Here is a 19908-nt window from a genome sequence, read left to right on the forward strand (position 1 = left end):
GCATCTGTCCAGTTAGAGCCCTGAGTTATTACTGTTCTAATGGGGCTTGCCCCCCTCCCCCCCCACACTTGCTTTTGCTACTAATTTAAATTGTCAGCAACCCCCACAGGAGCGCAGAAAGCAATAAGAGTTAATCTTTGGTTATGCTGTGCCCCCCCTGCCCCCTGCTGCGGCTTGCTGATGGGCGGTACCCCCCCCCCCAGGAAAGCTTTGGCTTTTATCCAGCTTTTTACCCACCTGAGTGATGGAGTGGCTGAGTGGCAAATTGTTGTTGTTTTTTTTTTATTGTTGAAGCTGCGGGTTTGAATCCCAGGTGTGCCACTGCTGCTGTTTATTTACTTCCAGAGCCTCGGTGAAATTCTGCAGCGTACGGGGATAAAGCGCTGCACTCTTCCCTCCTTCTGTTAGGACTTACGCATGAGGGCGTCCGCCACGCAGATACATAAATCAGCAAACCGAAATCCGGAAGAAACGTATCTAATTCGTGTAATAAAAATAGTGTGCTCAACCCAGCGTGTGTGTTGACTTCCCACATTGTGCAGCGATCGGTGTGCTGTGCACGATTTCCATTAACGCCTCGGTGGTGAGATATATTTCTGTGCCCAGGTTATGGGATATATTTCTGTCTGTGCCCAGGTTATGAGATATATTTCTATCAGTGCCCAGGTTATGGGATATATTTCTATCAGTGCCCAGGTTATGGGATATATTTCTATCAGTGCCCAGGTTATGGGATATATTTCTGTCTGTGCCCAGGTTATGGGATATATTTCTATCAGTGCCCAGGTTATGGGATATATTTCTGTCTGTGCCCAGGTTATGGGATATATTTCTATCAGTGCCCAGGTTATGGGATATATTTCTATCAGTGCCCAGGTTGCTGGGATCTTGCCATACATTACATTACATTTATTTATCCAAAGCGACGTAGAATAAGTGCATACCGAAGGTCAGTAGAACAACTACAGAAAACACAGGTCCAATAAAGTAAAATACTCATTATGTAACAGTTATTCATAGCCATGAACACATTAAGTCCAGTTCACACAGTAAGCATAGGCTAGGTCAGAGGGTAATGTTAAGTCAAACTAGGAGGCAAGACAGCAAGCTACAACATCAAGATAACAATAACTTAATTTTCTTGTTTATAGTAAATGATCTTGATAGGGACATTAGTACCTCATTAAGGACCAATTCTCGTTACTCCCGTTAACTCATTAATACTCATTTACTGAATGATATCATTAGGTAAATTCGGAGTTTAACAGGCCATTTGGAGTCCAGGCTTGATGTGCTGCAATGTGTCTAATGTGCTCTAGTCTGGGCTTAAATGGTGAGCTGGGATGGGCTGGATGGCACTTTCTCCTCATTATGCGTTCTTAACTTCCTGAGCTCTTACATCCAACTAATGCAAACGGCTGAAATGTAGATTGTGCAGGCTGTGGACGGTGGAGCAATGCGTTCATCATATTAACACATGAGCTTGGTTTTGTAGCATTAAGCACGCCATGTGTTATTTCACATGGTTTTTGCGCATTACGGAATAGGATGATTGGATGATACAAAATAGGATGATTGGATGATACGGAATAGGATGATAGATAATCTGCTTTTGGGTTTGGCGTTTCGCCCTGAACCTCGGATCCTGTTTCCCGCTCTTTTTTTTTCCCTCGCGAGAGATCGGCCGCGCTGATGCGTTTTAATCGCACGTTCGATTCGCCTTCCATATTTAGATCCGTCTCCACAACGGCGGGATCGCACGCCAGACACGTGCGATTAATCAATTTGCACGGACGAACACGGTAATTTGACGGCTCGCTCCCTGCTGAGGGAGGGGGGGAGGGGGCGAGGGGGGTTTGGGGGTCGGTTGGCAGAGGGAATTATTTTTTAATTCAATTAACTGTCCTGAAGTGTATCTGGTTCATTGGAGACTGTGAAATGAGAGTAAATTGAGATGGTGGAGTCGGTTTAATTAGCACGTGTGCGGCCTAGCGCCATGCCGCGCAGCGCTGTCGCAGTCTGCAGCAGGGAGCTCATGGGAGGCGGCAGGCGTCGCGTCGCCATGGGAACAGGAACGACCGCAGGGACAGACGGCGTAGAGCTCAGGTCTGACGTTCACTTCCGTCCTCACCGGAGACCGCAGCCTCCTGGTTATCCAAAAATGGGAAAGGGGGGTGGGGGGGGGGGGGGGTGGTTGAGGAGTTGAAATGGGCGAGCGTGCAGTAGTCCTCATGAGAACGAGTTCCGCACCTTTTCCATTTTTACAAAGTACATGTATGGGGGGCAATGTAGGCAATGAGCTCTACTGAGTGCTCAAAAAGGTTTTAAACAGAAGAAAATTGTAATCTCCCCACACACTGTCACTTCAGGGAGGTTTGGAGCAGCATCTGTGTCTGTGTTCTCCTTCTTAATCAGCTTATTGATCCCGGTCGCATCCTTATTAAGAATGTTACCCCCCCCCCGACAGACAGAGGAGCGGATCGCACAGCTAACCGCTGCATGCTGAATAAGACATCAACAGCGTTTCTACTGAGAGCCCCAGCACTTCCCCTGAAAAGAGCAGCCTGAACTGTCCCTGAAATCCCAACACTACCCCTGAAAAGAGCCTCCTGGACTGTCCCTGAAATCCCAGCACTACCCCTGAAAAGAGCCTCCTGGACTGTCCCTGAATCCCCCACACTACCCCTGAAAAGAGCCTCCTGGACTGTCCCTGAATCCCCCACACTACCCCTGAAAAGAGCCTCCTGGACTGTCCCTGAATCCCCCACACTACCCCTGAAAAGAGCCTCCTGGACTGTCCCAGAATCCCCCCACACTACCCCTGAAAACAGCCTCCTGGACTGTCCCTGAATCCCCCACACTACCCCTGAAAAGAGCCTCCTGGACTGTCCCTGAATCCCCCACACTACCCCTGAAAAGAGCCTCCTGGACTGTCCCTGAATCCCCCACACTACCCCTGAAAAGAGCCTCCTGGACTGTCCCTGAATCCCCCACACTACCCCTGAAAACAGCCTCCTGGACTGTCCCTGAATCCCCCACACTACCCCTGAAATGAGCAGCCCAGTCAGTCCCTGCTTGTGTAACACATCAGTTTTATGCTGCAGTTCCGCTGTAAAGCCGTTTTGTCGTTATATACTGAATACATGTTAGGGTTGGGGGATGTAATAATTATACCTTCACAAGTTCAATTCCTGTGAAATTGTGATTTTTAACATGAAAGGTGGAAATCACCCTTCATACTCCTCTGAAAAGGTTCTGAAAATGTAAAGATCAGATTATGGGTGCTAGGAATGGGGGGGGGGGGATAAAAGTGAAATCCGAATCAGCACACGTGTCGGAAGATGTGAAGAACGTGTGTGACAGATGAGATAGGGAGAGAGAGGAGGGGGAGAGAGGGAGGAGAAACGAGAGAGAGAGAGACATTTAAGATCCAAACATCGTAATCCCCGACTCCACCCTGCTGTCTGAGATCTCCTCCCCGGCAGTTTCAGCTAAATCCTCATTTAGCCCAATCAGAATTCATTTATTCAAAGCCGCTCGCGAGTCGCTGGGAACTTTTTTTTCTTTTTGAACATTTGGGGGCCTTTGACTGGAGTCCAGAACACTCAAACACACCAAGTAGGAGTCCCCTCCCTCGCCCCCCTTCCTTCAGGGGCCAGAGGTGCCATCGCGAGGTGAAGCAGGAAAGGGGGGGGCACTCTGAACGCGACTCCTGACATACGGTGTTTCTCACCGAACAGATTTTCATTATCGATCAATCAGCACATCGGGTGCAATTCAATGTGCTGTACATAAAAATACAGAAAAAAACAGGGTGATTGAAGGATATTACAAAAAAAAACAAAAAACATTTAAGACCTAAAGACAAAACTAAAATCAAGGTTAAAAATTAGGGTAAATGGCAGCAGTAGAGAAAGTGGTGCAGCAACAAACACATCAGATGATCATGGGTTACACACTCATGCCTGGGTAATGAAGTTTTGTGCATATCACTGATAGTACTGCAGATGGGCTTAATGCGCACTAAGGAGGCTATCAGGAAGACTCCGTTTAAAGCTCAGTGAAGTGTTGTCCGCTGGTGTCGCGTGTTTAATGGAAACGCTGGCTGGGGGTGCGGTATCCATTATGGGTGGCAGGGCTGTGGAATGAGGACTGAATTTCTGTGACAAGCATAAAGACAGATTGAAAAGCTTGCCCCACGCTGGGATGCCCTTTGCGTTGGCGCAGGTCGGGTTTGGTGCCACCGAGTTTGATGGTGAGACCTGATTGGTTGGCGGTGGCAGCAGGGCGTGTTTCAACAGTACTTGTACTCCACCTGTCAATCAGTCTCCCCCCAGAGCCCTCAGTGATTCTGCTCCATACTGAGTGGGGGGGGAGGGGGGAGGAGGGTTGGGGTGTTCTTAATCTCTCTCTCTGACTCATCGATTGTGAGTTCAGCACCAACTCCTCCTCAACAATCCACCAGACAGGGATAGAGAGAGGAGGTCAGTTTATCTTCATTACCTGCTCCGGTTCAGCTGGTCCCTCCGGAGAGGAGACCAGGAAGAGGAGCTCTTTCCTGCCGCAGACCCTCATCCCCGTGCCTGGCTCAGATCTCTGTGGCTCGGAAGCGAAAAATGAAAAATTGAGCAAAATGCGCTCTGAATTTTAAAATTCTTCTTTGTGTGAATCGCTAAGTTTCTCTTCGCTGAACACACTGAAAAGGTGATAAACCTGCTCTGAGTTCTCGGGTGGCCTTTAAACAGTATCGCTGCTGATGAATATCAAATAAATTGGTACTTTGCCCCTTTTATGGGACTGGCTCAGTTTGGTCCCAGACCTCTGCGGTTCTGTCTCGTTCAGACTGAGGTTGTGTGTGTGTGTGTGTGTGTGTGTGTGTGTGTGTGTGTGTGTGTGTGCGTGTGTGTGCATGCCCTGACTGAACTAGAAAAGTCGAGGGAACAGATTTGAACCTCGCTGTTGCTTGAATGTTTAAAGTCTTTTTTTCATTTATTTTTGAGCAGTCATGGTGTAACAGATCCATTTCTTTCAAAAATACGCAGAAGGGAAACATCTAAGTGTTCAAGAGTAACATATCTTTGTGCGATGAGATATTATTTGGCAAAGAAAAATGAAAAGAGCCAAGCTGATGTAATATTTTTCTTCATGTGCCTAATTAAACTTCTGTTTGATTGTCTGTTCGTGTTCTGGCACTTCATGGCTTTATGGATTTTTCATGTCCAGTCTGTTTTCCCTCATTATGCTTTGTATTGCTCTCAGCAGATAAACATCCCTACGTGCTCTTTCGCTCTCTCTCTCTCTCTCTCTCTCTCTCTCTCACTTATTTCTGTCTCTCTCGTTCACCCTCTCTCCTCTGTCTCTCTCTGTACATCATATTTTCAGTTTTATGGATCATATCGAGTGTTGTATCGCTTTCAAAACGGCGCTGTATAAATGCGTAGTGTGACAGAAATTAGACGTTAAAACTAAGTGAGTAAACATAGCCGCATTGAAAAGGGGCAGTGAAAGCTGGTGTGGCTTTTTGATTTCAGGGAAAATCACTGGTATTCTTTGACTGCAGGTGGCATTTGTAGTCTAAAGTGTCTGCACAAATTGGACGGTTTTATTCGATATTTTAACATCGATGAAATTTCCCATGCTGGCTGGCTCGTGATCGACGTGTTGTGGGTCTCGAACTGAGCTGAGACTAACATGCCTCTCGTATTTGAGCTGCTCGACTTACAGGACCGGTGTGGCAAACACACAACCCAACAAGAGCCAAAACAGAGCGGAAATAAACCTGGGTGTTTAATTCAGAGCGGACTGGATTCCCCTGCTACACCACTGAGAGACATGTATGAAGCCTTCCCAAAGGAGGTTGCTATAGCAGCAGAGGGTTGGACCAACTCCATATCAATGCCCATAATTCTGGATGAGGTGTTGGATGTCAGGTGTCCACATACATTTGGCCGTGCAGTGTATCGTGTTCATAGTTGACACCGGGCATGATGCTCCTCAGTGCTAATCAATAAGGGGGTGGGGGGGGTGGGGGGGTTAGAAGAGCCGCATATAAATAGATGAATTAAGGAAGGCCCCATTTGCACATTTCAGCACTTAGCAGATGCTCTTAGTTCAGATGGAATGATGAAAGTGCGAACGCAAAGCCTTAGCCAATCGGCAGAGCAGATGTCGCGGGCGTTGAATCAATGCCTGCGGTGGAATCCGTCACGTCAGCCCGCGACATAAATTTAAGCGATAAGGCGAACGGGTCCGTACTGGGCAACGAGAGGGAGACAGAGGACCGAGGGCTTTCAGTAGCAGGCGAGTTTGAGAATAAAGGGTTGGACGTGACGCAGGCCAGGCTGGTGACCCCATAATGACTGCGGTGTGTTTGGCCTTAAATGAGCCAGGAGGCAGTGAAAGCGTATGTTTCCACTTTGCTGCAGGAGATGGACGGTGGCTGGTACGCAAACAACAGTTGTCCTTAACTTTGACCTGTATTCAATCAACATTTGTCCTTAACTTTGACCTGTATTCAATCAACATTTGTCCTTAACTTTGACCTGTATTCAATCAACATTTGTCCTTAACTTTGGCATGTATTCAGCAAACATTTGTTCTTAACTTTGACCTGTATTCAAACAACATTTGTTCTTAACTTGGACCTGTATTCAAACATTTGTCCTTAACTTTGACCTGTATTCAATCAACATTTGTCCTTAACTTTGACCTGTATTCAATCAACATTTGTCCTTAACTTTGACCTGTATTCAATCAACATTTGTCCTTAACTTTGACCTGTATTCAATCAACATTTGTCCTTAACTTTGACCTGTATTCAATCAACATTTGTCCGTACCTTTGAATTATTGCAAGGATTACACTCTTTCCTCACAATCTTTTTCGTCCCAAACTGGTTTACTCTTTTTACTGATTGCAAAACTGTGTTTGTGAAAGGGTGAAAGGAAAAAAGGGAATTCTTGCTTTTTATTGTTTGTCAGTGTTAAACACAAATGTTGATTGAATCCAATTCACCAAATAAATATAATATCAGCTCATACTCATAAGCATAATCATAATAGCTTATACATGTCAGCTTCCCTTTCCTTCCTTTTTGACATTTTATTGAAAAATCGTCTTCCATTGAAGCGTAATTTGTCTATAGAATGCTTCTATGAGTCATTCTTATGCGGCTTTTAATATTCATGAGGCGTTTTCTCGCTGAATGCTCTGTAGTAAAGAGCTCGGTGTCGAGCGGGAATTAAAGCTCCATCTGTCCCCCTTATTTCACCGGCATTTTTCATGTCTTTTACCACTTCCTGCTTTGGATTATCGGAGTTGAGTGTTGGGTGCCACCTAGTGGTGACCTGCTAGAATGCAATTTCGGCCCGTTCTTCGTGTGCGATGTGTGTTTGATGCTTACGAATGGATTTAATTTATTTGTCCATCAGGGCTGCCCAGCCCTGTTCCTGGAGACCTGCCGTCCTGCAGGTTTTCATTTCAACCTTAACTCGGTGCACCTGATTCCATTATTTAGCAGCTCAATGAGATCTCTGGCTGTTGAGTTGAGGTGCTTTGTTAGGGTTGCAGTGAAAACCTGCAGGACAGGAGATCTCCAGGAACAGGGTTGGGCAGCCCTGGTCTACATGGTTCACATCAGTTACCAGCATTGTATGAAATTAAATGTGAAATTAAATTAAATAATTACTTTGTTGGTGGAAAAATCTTTTAATTGCACACACACACACACACACACACGTAGTCTGAAATGAAATTCAGTGATACATTTTCAAATTGAGCTATTGAGCTATTTTTACATTTCTACTTCTGCTGGGTGAAACATTTTGGCAAAATCTGCAGGTGCAAATGGGAGTCTCATCAGCCTATTCTTTTAGCTTTTTTATGAAAGAAGGGTGCTGAAAAAAAGAAAGGTTTTTTATCTTTTTGTTTTCTCCAAAATAATGAAAAATTTAGAAATGGAAATTTGCATCTTGATTGTTGCGCAGTCAGTCAGAAAACGTACGCAGATATTGGAAAATATAAAAATGTGGGATGTGCTGCCTATTCATCCTGTCATTCATCAACTATTCATCACGTCTTTATTAAATTATTCATCTGGGACGTGCGCTCGGAGTCCGGCTGTCTGTCTGTCTGTCTGTCTGTCTCTGCTAATGTACGGTGGCGGGGGGGGGGGGGGGGGGCGCGAGCGAAGTCTCTACCTGTGAATCTGTGGTGGCTTAAAACCTGCGACAGGTACAGGGTCATTTCACAGTCAAAGCAGAATTTGAGCAGCATTTGTGTGCGCCTGTAGGGAGGGTCAGGCTGAGTGGAACTGGCTCACCTGATGAACGATGAAGTATTTTTTCTTGTGGCTGCTGCCAAACCCACAGTCCCTGTAATGGGGGGGGGGGGGGATGACTAGTAAAGCGTCTGTGTGCGAGTAAGAGAGATAGAGAGAGTGTGTGTGTGTGTGTGCGAGTAAGAGAGATAGAGAGAGAAAGAGTGTGAAAGCAAAAGAATGGGGTGAGAGGGAGTGTGAGTGTGTGAGTATCTGTGTGTGTGTGTGTGTGTTTGTCTGTGAAAGAGATAAAGAGAGTGTGTGTGTGTGTGTGTGTCTGTGACAGAGATAGAGAGAGAGAGAGAGAGAGTGTGTGTGTGTGTGTGCGTGAGAGAGATAGAGAGAGAGAGTGTGTGTGTGTGTGTGCGTGAGAGAGATAAAGAGAGAGTGTGTGTGTGTGTGAGAGAGAGGTAGAGAGAGTGTGTGTGTGTGAGAGAGAGAGAGATAGAGAGTGTGTGTGTGAGAGAGAGAGAGAGAGAGTGTGTGTGTGTGTGTGTGTGTGTGTGATAGAGAGAGTGTGTGTGTGTGTGTGAGAGAGAGAGATAGAGTGTGTGTGTGTGTGTGTTAGAAAGAGAAAGAGTGGGACTGCATGTACCTTGGGTATTTATGTGTGTTTTTGTGCGCACGTGTGTGAGAACGAGCGTGCGAGAGAGAGAGAGAGAGCCAGGGATTATGAGAGAGCTGTCTGATGAGGGAGGAGGGATCAGTTCTACTAGCAGGTGTGTGAGGGAGAGAGAGAGGGAGGGAGGGAGAGATACAGAGGCAGGGAGAGAGAGTGATAGACAGACCGAGAGAAGAATAGAGAGAGGGAGGGAGAGTGGGTGTGTAGGAGACGGAGAGAGAGAGAGAGAGAGAGGGAGGGAGAGTGGGTGTGTAGGAGAGAGAGAGAGAGAGAGAGAGAGGGAGGAAGAGTGGGTGTGTGAGAGACGGAGAGAGAGAGAGAGAGGGAGGGAGAGAGAGAGAGAGGGAGGGAGAGGGGGTGTGTGAGAGACGGAGAGAGAGAGAGAGAGGGAGGGAGAGAGAGAGAGAGGGAGGAAGAGTGGGTGTGTAGGAGGAAGAGAGAGAGAGTGTGAGAGACGGAGAGGGGGACATTAAGCTCTCTCCAGTCGGTTCTGTCCGACCTGCGGCTGCCGCCCGCTCGCCTGCATCCTCCGCACGCTCGTCCCCGGCACCAGTCGCACGCTCACCCGCGGTGAGTACCTGCGCTTTGATTGCTCTGTCCCTCCCGCTATGCGCTTAGGCTGGTGGACAGTCGAGTCGTGTGTCCACACGGGGAGTTACGAGATCAGGCATCCTGCAGCAGTGTGTGTAGTATGTGTGTGTGTGTGAATAGTATGTGTGTGTGTGTGTGTGTGTGTATGTGTGTGTATAGTATGTGTGTGTGTGTAATATAGTGTGTGTGTGTGTGTATGTGTGTGTATAGTGTGTGTGTGTGTGTAGTATAGTGTGTGTGTATGTGTGTGTGTGTAGTATAGTGTGTGTGTGTGTATGTGTAGTATAGTGTGCGTGTGTGTGTGTGTGTGTGAGCGCGCGTGTGTGCGTTATGTGTGTGTGTGTGCTTGTGAGCGCGTGTGTGTGTGTGTGCGTGTTTGTGTGTGTGTGCGTGTGTGTGTTTGTGTGCGTGTATGTGCGTTGTGCATGTGTGTGAGCGCGCGTGTGTGCGTTATGTGTATGTGTGTGTGCTTGTGAGCGCGTGTGTGTGTGTGTGCGTGTTTGTGTGTGTGTGCGCAAACACTGTTAAAATAAATACGCCATCGACCGACGTGTAGTAACGCTGATTTAGCGCTGTTTGTGTTTGGGAATGGAATAGTATTGGAAGTGCGTCCGAATCCTCTTTTCCGTTGCTTGCCTTCGCTAAGGCCTTTACGTTTCTCTCACTGGGGGGAAAAAGAAACGCTGAATTTCGTGTTTGGAGTTGCCCAAAGAGCAGAGGTGAAGAACTCTCGCTTTGCATCCGGGAAGCGTGCTTTGCATTCGCTAATCGGAGCTCGTTAGCATGTGCCGGCGAAGTCGCCGGTCAGTGGAAGGGTGACAGGGAGAGTTGCGGAGGGCGGACGGTACACAGTAGATCTTCTCGTCTCTCTGTGAGATCACTGGAGGTGTGTTCACCTGTCCGGCAGGTGCAGCAGGTGTTACAGACGCCCTCTGGTGGTCGTGCGCTGCCACGCGCAAACACGGTCGGCGTGGGCTTGTGTTCTTTAATCTCAGAGCTTTATGCCTTTCTGGCTGAGCTTCTGGGGCTCCTGCAGGTTCGCTGCTGTGCTGTTCCTGAAGTCCTCGTGTCGTTTCATCATGCCGTGGGACAATCAGTGTTTTGGTACAGAGTATAAGTAATATAGAATTACGAATATTTACAGGTTAAGTCAAGTGTTTTTTTTTGCATTCTAGTTTTTGCACCCTATCACAGTGCTAATTACCTGTGTCCTCTTGGAGCCAGCTCAGTGAATTCATCTACAGTAATTCTTAAAGGGAGGACCCTGTAAGGTGTTCAGCTCTGTCGGATGCAGGAGAAGCTAAGCTAACGGAGAGCTGCGTTCAGCGCGCCGCGAACTTCGTCTGAACTCCTCAGCGCGGCCTCTCCGGCCGACACAGGGTCTGAATCAGAGCCGCGATGGTGTGGGCGTAGAACCAAGAGCCCCCCGCTGCGCGGACGGCGGCGCTGGGCGGGCCGCGGAGTCCGCGATGAAGCCGAGGAGGGAGCTGCGTGTGCTCGCCCTCCCGCTGCCAGCGCCGCCAGCGCTAACTCGCTCACACGCTCGCTCTGCTGCGCCCCGCTGCTCGGGCCCTCCGGGGGGCGCTCACGGGGAGGTCCGCTAAAGCCTCGGCACTCTCCCCCCCCCCAACTCTCTCCCCCCCCCCCAACTCTCTCTCTCCCCCCCCCAACTCTCTCCCCCTCCAACTCTCTCTCTCTCACTCTCCCCCCCCAACTCTCTCTTTCTCTCTCCAACTCTCTCTCTCTCTCCCCCCCCCAACTCTCTCCCCCCCAACACACTCTCTCTCTCTCCCCCACTCTCTATCTCTTTCTCTCTCTCCCAACTCTCTCTCTCTCTCTCCCCCCCCAACTCTCTCCCTCTCTCCTGCAACTCTCTCTCTCTCTCACTCCCCCCACTCTCTCTCTCCCTCTCTCCCGCAACTCTCTCTCTCTCTCACTCCCCCCACTCTCTCTCTCTCTCCCCCCAACTCTCTCCCTCTCTCCTGCAACTCTCTCTCTCTCTCACTCCCCCCACTCTCTCTCTCTCCCCCAACTCTCTCCCTCTCTCCCGTAACTCTCTTTCTCTCTCCCCCCTCTCTCCCTCACTCGTTCCCACTGCCTCCCTCTCTCTCCCCCCCAACTCTCTCGCTTTCTCACTCGTTCCCACTGTCTCCCTCTCTCTCTCTCTTTCCCCTCTCTCTTTCTCTCACTCTCTCTCCCCCCCTCTCGCTCACTTTGTCTCGCTCTCCCTCCCCCTCTCTCTCTCTCTCTCTCTCTCTCTCTCTCTCACACACGTACACACACTGCCTGTCCAGCCAAGAGGAATTCAGGGACACGTGTGTTACAGCTTCGCACGAGAACTCCTAACGTAGAATATGCGAATGATGTAGAGAACCACTGCAGAGGACATCAATGAAAATAGACAGAAGAAAACACATTAAATGAACATTACACCATACATTATTTTGAGATCATGCAGTGACAGTGTGTGTGTGTGTGTGTGTTGGTGGATGTATAATGTGTGTGTATGTGTGTGTGTGTGTGTGTGGGTGGATGTATAATGTGTGTGTATGTGTGTGTGTGTGTGTGTGTGTGTGTGGGTGGATGTATAATGTGTGTGTATGTGTGTGTGTGTGTGTGTGTGTGTGTGTGTGGGTGGATGTATAATGTGTGTGTATGTGTGTGTGTGTGTGTGTGTGTGTGTGGGTGGATGTATAATGTGTGTGTGTGTGTGTGTGTGTGTGTGTGTGTGGGTGGATGGATTTATGTGTCAATCCACAGAAATTTACCTCTGCTGTTCCCACCTGCTTCTAAAACTGTGACAAGGACGCAGTAACGCATTATTGAATCTCCCCTCTGATGAACCTGTTTAAACTGCCGCTTAGAGGCCGGTGAATGTGCTCTCATGATTTAGCAGTGAGAGGGCTTCTGCACCGCCGGCAGATCAGCACAAAGCGCAGCGCCTTTTTCACGGTCTCTCAGAGAGCTGTGTTGTTAGTGCCCGTGGAGTGAAAATGTTAGTGTAAGTGGTCATTTGAAAAGAGAATGATAAGCGGCTGTACCGCGTGAAGGGAAGCGCTTTTATTTTTCCAGCGATTGAACTGCCACTCTTCATTCCACTCGGACCTTATTTATAGACTGTGACATTCCTGTGGCCGATGTGGTTAAGGGCAGCGCGGCCATGGCCCGCAGGGGGTTGCCAGTTCAACTCCAGGACAGCGGGGCGGCCGCTTTTGCCCTTGAGTCGAAGTCCTGTAGCCAGGTCATCCAGCTGTTTGAAGTGCGGGGGGGGGGGGGGGGGGGGGTGCTTGTAAGATGGTGATGAGTCCCTTCACTCCAAAACCCCCCAAAAAACCAGGTGGGGGGCGGGGGGTTCTACCATGTCCCTGTAAAGCTGATGGCAGCAGGCGGGTGTGGGTCACAGTCCAGATTTTCGTGCGTTCCGCGTGCGAATCTCCCCTCCCTGCTGTGCCTCTCTCTGTGCTGCGATCCCGTCTCTGCTCGCCTGCCGTCTGATACGGTGAGATAACGCAGGGGGAGGGACGAGCTGGTCCGTCTGCCTCTTCTTTCAGACAGAAGAACATAAAAGACAGCAGAGTCTCCTCTTCTGTCAAAAAACAAACTGATATTCTGACTGCCCAGAGCTAACTTCCTTCTCCCTCATACCATTCCTTATCCACCCCCATACATTCACTCACTGGGCATGCATGGATTGATCACTAGCCAAGTTCTGCCTCGACACACATGCATTTAACAGTCTTTAACGGTGCCCTTTATCATTCATTTGCAATGCGGATGCACACGTCTCATCAATTTTCACACACAGTCTGTCTCTCGAGTCAAGTAGCTGCTGAAGCTTTGCCCAGGGGCACAGCAGCCACACACTATCTGGGATTTGAACCTGCAACCCTGTGATTACAAGCTGATTTCACACTGCACTGGCAGTACTGGCCTGCCACTCGTTCCAGTTCAGACCCCTGTTCCCACGCGTAGCTACACTGTATTGATCCACGGAAGGTTCAAGGTGAGCCTCACAACAGTGTTCTGTCACAGGCAAACACAGGGCCCCAATTCTGTTTCTCCCTCCCCCCTAAAATAAAGATTTTTACCTTCTCCCGAGTAAAGTGCTCTTTAGCGTTTGCACAATGTGGCACTGAGTTTAATCTTGTCCAGGAGCAACAGGAACGTTCTGTTCAATAAAGTCCAAAAGTTATCAGCCCTGACACACAGTGGAGAATCTTTTGAGCGAGATCGATGTTCCCTTAATCCCCTTGGAGATTGCCGAGATCTTCCGCCATAGAGACGTTGCAGCATGTGTAGGAAGATCACTGAGTCTTTGTGGTTTTAATCAGGCTCCCTGTGCATGCTGGGATACCTGTGGGAGTTCTGAGATCCATAGACCCTCTATTGGGTTGAGGTTTACAAAAAGTCACAGCTGAGACTTTCTCCGGCATGCAGATAGCTGATTGTTAAATGGTTTGAAATGGCCTGTCTCTCTGCGGGACTATGGAAACGTGCTCGTTTTAAATCGGCGCTGTGAGTGTAACGGCCGCAGAATGGTGCCAGATCATATTCGTAACGCCTGTCTCATCCCATCTGCATCCATCGGCCAATCAGGAGAGCGCAGGATGTGACAGGGCCTGGGGGGGGGAGTCTTGAGCCCTGCTCACGACCTCGAGACAGGAGGTACGAGCTGAAGACCCAGGTTCCCGAAATCTCACAGCTTCTACAGGGGTGAATGTAGGCCACACAGGTGTCAGACTCCAGTCCTTAGAGCCTGAGCTCCTTTATGATGTCACAGTTTAACCAGCGGAATACGGCCGGGTCCAGACTCTCTTTAGAGAGACGCCTTCAGATGCTGCGGATCCGGAAAGAGCCGGAAGATGAATAATGGAAGACAAGAATTCTGGTTAAAAAAAATTATAAATTCTTCTGGGGAGAAGAACTCTCGGCCACCATTGAAGTGGAGATCTGAGGGTCTGTTCAAGCCTCTGGAGCTCCTTCATTTCTGTTTCTTTTTTGTTGTTTTTTTTTCCCAAACAGATTTTACTGCTTCCACACTCATGTTTCCATGGAGATGGAACTGCACTGATGAATCTTTTCGTGCATTTTTATTTAGTTTTGGTATATTTCTGGCCATTTAGCTTGTCTGATTACATACGCACGTGTGTGAGATGTGGACCTGTGTTCGTCTCCAGGTGTGTGTGATTCTTGGTCTTGGTGTCCCTGGGAACGCTCTGGGTAGTCTTATCCTCCAGGGACCCCCGCTGGGATGACAAAAATACATATATTGCAGGGAAAATATTTTCAAAATATTTTGTTATTTTTATTGAATGTCCCCTTCATCGTAGGCTTCTGCACAGTAGAGGATGTGGCTCTTGAGATTAAGCCCAGAGACCGTTCATGTCCCATGCCGGGGACAAAAATGAACTGCCGAGTTTTAGGAGAACAAACGTTAAAGCTTTATCAGTCGGCCGTCCTGTACACTGAGAGCACTGAGCATGCTCCAGCTGGGCCGGGAGATTTCCAGAGAGTTATGCATTCATAACGTCAGGTGGAATAAGGTAAGGTAGACACAGGAGATGGACTTTTATGAACTCGTTTTTGTGTTTATGGACTTGTTTTTGTGTCTTTGAACTTGTGTTTGAGCGAACCGTGATGTCTCTACTGCATACGAGAGAATGCAAACCTGGAGGGAAAACTGAAATTAAACCGAATGCGTTAAATGCCACTTTGAACGCGGTCAAGTCGATCGTTAAGAAGGGCGCGGGCGTATCGAACCGTCCGCACGCTGCTCAGAATGGGCTGTCCATCAAAACTGGCCACGGGGAGACAGGGTTAATGAAGTTATTTGTGCAGGCACACACACACACACACACACACACACACACACACACAGACACACACACACACACACGCACTGCTGGCTGTGCTGTTTCGCTGACAGTATTTGCTGGGTGTTTTCCAGACACGCGTTGTGTGTTCTTCACACTGTGGCTCACCTGTGGAGCAGCAGGTGAAATGGCCTGTCTGGTGTTAGTCTCAACTTTTAATGCTGCCTCTCCCAGTTGCCACAGCGATAGTGCTGCCACTTTGACGCTGTTGCACCCCCGCCCCCCCCCCCCCCTTGCCACTTTGACACTTTTGCACCTCATTTACCCCCCTCCAACCCCGTGTGTGGGAGAGCCTCCTGTGATGGCTCTTCACTCTGATGATGTGTACTGTGATACTGATGGTGCACGGGCTGGGCTGATGATGCTTTGCTGTGCTGTGCTGACGATGCTGTGTTGTGCTGTGCGGTGCGGTGCTGTGCTGTGCTGTGCTGTGCTGTGCGGTGTGGTGCTGATGATGCTGTGCTGTGCTGTGCTGTGCTGTGCTGTGCTGTGCTGATGATGCTGTGCTGTGCTGTGCTGTGCGGTGTGGTGCTGATGATGCTGTGTTGTACTGTGTTGTGTTGATGATGCTGTATTGTGCGGTGCGGTGTTGATGATGCTGTGCTGTGCTGTGCTGATGATGCTGTGCTGTGCTGTGCGGTGTGGTGCTGATGATGCTGTGCTGTGCTGTGCTGATGATGCTGTGCTGTGCTGTGCGGTGTGGTGCTGATGATGCCGTGTTGTACTGTGTTGTGTTGATGATGCTGTATTGTGCGGTGCGGTGTTGATGATGCTGTATTGTGCGGTGCGGTGTTGATGATGCTGTATTGTGCTGTGCTGATGATGCTGTGCTGTGCTGTGCGGTGTGGTGCTGATGATGCTGTGTTGTACTGTGTTGTGTTGATGATGCTGTATTGTGCGGTGCGGTGTTGATGATGCTATGCTGTGCTGTGCTGATGATGCTGTGTTGTGCTGTGCGGTGCTGTGTTGATGATGCTGTATTGATAATGCTGTGTTGTGCTGTGCTGATGATGCTGTGCTGTGCTGTGCTGACGATGCTGTGTTGTGCTGTGCTGTGCTGATGATGCTGTGTTGTGCTGTGCTGTGCTGTGTGGTGTTGTGCTGATGATGCTGTGTTGTGCTGTGCTGTGCTGATGATGCTGTGCTGTGCTCTTTCTCTTTGCCTGCAGGAAACAGGATGAAGGGGACCCCCCCATCTCCAGCACACTAGAGCCCCCGTTTCCCCAGACCCCTCCTCCGCACACCGCACCCCCGTACCTGAAGGTAAGGGGAGGCGGGGCCTTTACACCTGCGGCCCCCCAGGCTTCGTCCTATTGGCTGATTAACCTGCCAAGCCTGCGCCACCATTTACCCTCAGCTCTGTGTCCGCCTGTCTCTGTCTCTCTCTTGCTCTCCTATTGGCTAAATCCTTATTTTCCACTGACCGCTCAGCCAATGTGGAGGTGGGGGAGTGTCACTTATAAAGAGCACGCCCCCCCCCGACTAACGACAGCTGCTACCTGCGCAGAAGCTTTGGAGAAAAATAACACGCTCCCCTCTTCATAAAGCGCAGCTGAAATGAGTCGCACAGGGCGCGTTGCATGATGGGATAAACATTTCATCCCTGAGTTGTTTTTTTTCTTTTCTCTTTTTCTGCGTAAAGTGCTGCCGCGCTTTTGTGCGAAGCAAGACGGCGTATCGCACAAATAACACCTCCTTGCGCTACAAAAATAAAACAACAAAAAAACAAAACAAAGAGGGTAATTTTCATAATCGTCTTGTGTAACACCCTTCATCGGCAACGAACGTGCGGGAGGAAATGAACAGGACGCTGAGCGCATCTGGAGGGCTGGAGTTATTTACATTTCAAATGGACTCGGGTACGAGGGGGGGGCTGCTGGGTAATTATCGTACTCCAGCGTTCAGCCGTGCGTCAGCGCGAATGGTGCGGCTGCATTGTGCGCGTATAATAGCTCTTCCTCTCCTTCTTCCTCCTCCTCTTCTTCTAAAGAAGCGGTCTTTAATGGCGGTCTCTCTCTCTGCCGCGGTCTCAGTGGTCCGAGCGGCGCGTCGTCTGTACCGGGTCAGCACTGACCGTACCGGGTCAGTTTAAACCTCTCGCACAGCGGTCAGTGTTCGGAGCGAACGCACACCTCCTGTACGTGTGCTTACTACTGTCTGTCTGGGGCTGGAAGGCCAAAGTCCACTGACCTTCCTCCCCCTGCTGTTCCTGCGTAGAGAAACCTTCATGTTTTTTACGTGAGCAGGTAATTGTGATTTAACTCATTTCTAAAATGGCCCCACTAGGAGAAAACAACTTTTATTTTTTAATTTGGTGGATTAATTTTTTCCTCGTGTCTAATTACTTTCTTCTCAAACTGCACAAAACTGCAAAACAAGACTTTTAGCTGATGCAGTGAAGGAGGACAGATTTATTCGGCTTTATTCACAAGCCGTGCCTCGTGACTGGGGCGTCCCGCGTCGATTCGGGAGAGCTGAGAGAAGAAAGAAGATGAAGGAGAGCAGCTTTTTTTAGGTGGCGCGAGCTGCTCCAGTCGAGTCAAAGGCGGCGCTAGGCTCCACATTTTAGCCGAGAATCGAAAGTAATCTGGGTTTCAGAGATTTGGGGCTTTTAACTTGAAAGGCGCTGGGGTTGGAGCTTAAGAGGATACTATCTTTGTGATGTCACAGAGCTTAAAAGGGTGCCTCTGTGATGTCACAGAGCTTGAAGGGACTTGGGCTCCTGGGCATGACTGAGCCGTCTGATTGGGTGCGTTCGGATGAGGAGGGAGGGTCGATCTCTAAAACACCTGCTCCACCTGCTCCTGTCGTCTGAACGTCCCAGTGGATGTTCTCTTGCTTGTACGCGAGAGTGCTGATGACTTCAACCCAGCCATCGATAAAATTCACGCACACATTAATACCTTCCCTTTCCCTGGGGGAGTCTGGGGGGGGGGGGGGGGGGGGGGGGGGGTTGAGGCACCTGTGGAAATTTATTAAAGCAGTCACAGGGAAAATGTTCCCTTCATGCATTCAAGATTTATTCCTTTGTGTCAGTTGTGGCTAAGAAAAAATAAATTATGTTTGAGCTCACATGATTTAATAAATGGATATTGCAGGGAGGTGTGGTTCGTTCATTATGTTTTATCTTTACTTTCGCCCAAGTAAGATGTTTTTCCTTGTAGTAATTGCTTAAGCTTTTGGGCTTATTGCCAGGCCCATGTTAGTTTTTTAAATCTGATGCATCTTATTGGACACCAGAGCTCTCAGCTCAACCTTCGGAGGTTGTATCCCAAGCGGAAGGTCCCACTTCCAAGGAGACCGAAGGATCTCACTTCACTGATTGGCTCCTGTTAGACTCAGGCCTACTGGACATTGGCCAGCATCCGACAGAGGGCTTCTGTGATTGGCTGGGGGTGGGATGAGGCCAGAAGTGCCGTGCGTCTGAGCTGAACTCTTTTTGAACAGTGTGCAGACGGTGCTATATCTCACATGGACAGCGCCACTGTCACAGATTCTGAGTGGTTTTGATAAACATAATTAAAAACAAATGAATTCTAGCAGTGATACCCAGTTTGTTGCTGCAGGATAGTAATGGGTTTGGTTTCAAAGTGACAAAGGGCCCTTGTAAATTGAGCCCAGGTGGAGAATCCTCCTGTATGTGAGAGGGTCTGAAACTGCACATAATAGTTGTGGAGTGACGATGGCCTTATTGGAGCATGCCCAGTTTGTGCTTCTCTTCAGCAGATGGGAGTAGGACGACAGCCCTGTGCTGCGGAAACAAGAAAAGTTGCAGATATTTATAGAGATGGAGCCGAACCTCGGGCTGGAAGAGGGAGGGAGGGAGAGAGAGAGAGAAAGGGAGAGGAAGAGGGAGAGAGGGAACACGGAAGGACAGGACTGTAAGGAGCTTACTGGAGTGAGATGTGAAGGATGATACTGCTTTAATCAGTTCTTCAGAGAAAAAACAAGTAATCCCCCCCCCCACATACACACTCACACGCACACACACACACACACACACTCTCACACACACACACACTCACACGCACACACACTCACTCACACACTCACACGCACACACACTCACACACACACTCACACTCACGCACACACACTATACACACACACACACACTCACACTCACACTCACACACACACACTATACACACACACACACACACACGCTCACACTCACTCACTCACACGCACACACGCACACACACACACTCACACTCACACACACACACTATACACACACACACACTCACTCACTCACACACACACACACACACACACGCTCACACACACACACACACACACTCACACACACACTCACACACACACACACACACTCTCGCTCACACACACACACACACACACACACACATACTCTCGCTCACACACACACACGCACACACATACACACGCACACGCTCACATGACATGTGACTGCAGAATTCTGCCTCCTGCACCTGCTGTGCCTCCCCCCCCCCCTCCTCCCCCCCCCTTCCCCCCCGGGACGC

General features: G+C 49.1%; 1 protein-coding gene across 6 annotated transcripts in view; it reads left to right on the forward strand.

Moving 5' to 3' along the window:
• Positions 1 to 19908, forward strand: part of LOC118207422 (rap1 GTPase-activating protein 1-like) — a 119438-nt gene that overhangs the window by 64323 nt on the left and 35207 nt on the right. For 4 of the 6 annotated variants that reach the window (XM_035380969.1, XM_035380968.1, XM_035380974.1 and 1 more), the window contains one exon: positions 16573 to 16666. The gene's annotated coding sequence lies outside the window, so the exon portion shown is untranslated. Of the gene's footprint in view, positions 1 to 9375; positions 9510 to 16572; positions 16667 to 19908 lie in introns of those variants that run through there. The other 2 variants (XM_035380971.1, XM_035380975.1) reach the window with 1 other exon arrangement.

The sequence above is a fragment of the Anguilla anguilla genome, chromosome 11, assembly GCF_013347855.1.
Source record: "Anguilla anguilla isolate fAngAng1 chromosome 11, fAngAng1.pri, whole genome shotgun sequence".
NCBI classification, from domain to species: domain Eukaryota; kingdom Metazoa; phylum Chordata; class Actinopteri; order Anguilliformes; family Anguillidae; genus Anguilla; species Anguilla anguilla.